This window comes from Pteropus vampyrus, unplaced genomic scaffold, assembly GCF_000151845.1.
Source record: "Pteropus vampyrus isolate Shadow unplaced genomic scaffold, Pvam_2.0 Scaffold139, whole genome shotgun sequence".
Classification (NCBI taxonomy): domain Eukaryota; kingdom Metazoa; phylum Chordata; class Mammalia; order Chiroptera; family Pteropodidae; genus Pteropus; species Pteropus vampyrus.
The window spans coordinates 2,957,804-2,959,575 of NW_011888920.1; positions in this window are offsets into that span (position 1 = coordinate 2,957,804).

A 1,772-nucleotide genomic window follows, 5' to 3' on the forward strand; every position below is an offset into this window, starting at 1 on the left:
TTATCGCCTGGGAATCTTATTAAAAATTAGAATTCTTGGTGACTCTGATATGCACAAAATTCAAAAACCTCTACCGTTATGGAAATATGGAAATACTAGATGTATTAGTCTGGATTCTCCAGAGGAACAGAACTAATAGGATATATGTATTATAAACAGAGAGAGAAAGAAAGAATGCTTGTTTGCTTGCTTGCTTGATTGATTATCGGCTTACCCAAATATGGAGGCTGAGAAGTCTAATATCTTCAGTTGGAAAGCTGAAGACTCAGGTGAATCAATAATAGTTCTAGTCTGGGTTCTAAGACTGGAGAACCAAGAGAAATTCCAATTCAAGTTTGAGTCCAAAGGCAGAAGACAGATCTCCCAGCTTGAAGACAGCCAGGCAGAGTAAGAGAATTCTTTCTTCCTCAAACTTGATGCTATTCAGGCCTTCAGTGGATTAGATTAGGCTCATTTACATTGGGAAGGGGAATCTGCTTTATTTAGTCTGCTAATTCAAATGTTAAACTCATCCAGAAAAACCCTACCAGACACCTGGAAATAATGTTTAGCCAAATATCTGACATTCTGTGGCCCAGTCAAGTTGACACATAAAATGAACCATCATACTAGATTATGCATCAGAATATGATTTGTAGTCTCCAAACTGCCAATTATCATTTACCATTGTGTACCGAAGGAAATTATAATCTATTGTGCCTCGATTTCTCTTTTGTGATATGGAGATAACAATCTCTAACTCATTCTAACTGAGGAGTAAATGAGATAATCAAAATTTATGCATGAAACAAATTTGTAGTTTTTGAAATATTCTAGGATGTTAACAGTATTACCTTATTTGCATGTAATAAAATTCATTTGTTATAATTATTTGTAATCTACCTTGTTTCAATAGTACATAAAGTGCAATAACCACACAGAGTCACAATAAAATAAATTTTTCACCAGCCTATACACATTTTATTATTTAGGTCTGACAGCCAGAAACAAACACAGTTTTGATAGGATGGTGAAAGTAAGAAAAATATGAAAAGGTTAGAGGATAAAGATTGATTAATATCTTCTCTTACAATGAAAATTTTGTTGTATCCTCAAAGAAAAAAATATTTTTCACTCTCTTTCCCATGGTTTATAAATGGAAATAGTGCCTGCTATTTAGGAATAATGACAACAATTGTGATATTAAAATATAATTAGAGTATACTGGGAGTTTAATAGTGAATATATCATCTCCTAATTCAGTGCTAGAGATGTGATGTCTTAAAGCAGAATAATTCAAAAAGAAATACCATCCTATAGTTTCCTTATAGATTGTGTCCAGCAATTCTCAGTATTTCTTTTATTTTTTTTTTCTCTTGAGAGAACCCCACCTAATAGATATGTTATGTTCAGCTAACTTTCTTCTTCAGACCAATGCCAAACTAATCATTCCTATGCTACAAATAGAACTAGAACCCCGGAAACAAGAGTATTGGAGACCTCTTCTCCTCCCCCCAACTCAAGAGAGGAGAATTAGATGGGAGAAGTCTTGATAAATTTGAGCTTATAAAATCTTTTAGATATCTTTCTTTGAGTAAGGGTTATGACCCCATAGGATGGAGAATGTCATGAGCCACCGAAACTCCTAAGGAAGTTTTCTGTAAGTTTTCTGATTCTTTCCATATCCTTTCAAATTACCTGTGAGCCCTAGAGCCTTTCCACAAGGTCTCTGGGAGGCATAATAAATGCTTCATTGCTATTCAAGGTCTTTTCTGAAATGGTGATTCCTGACT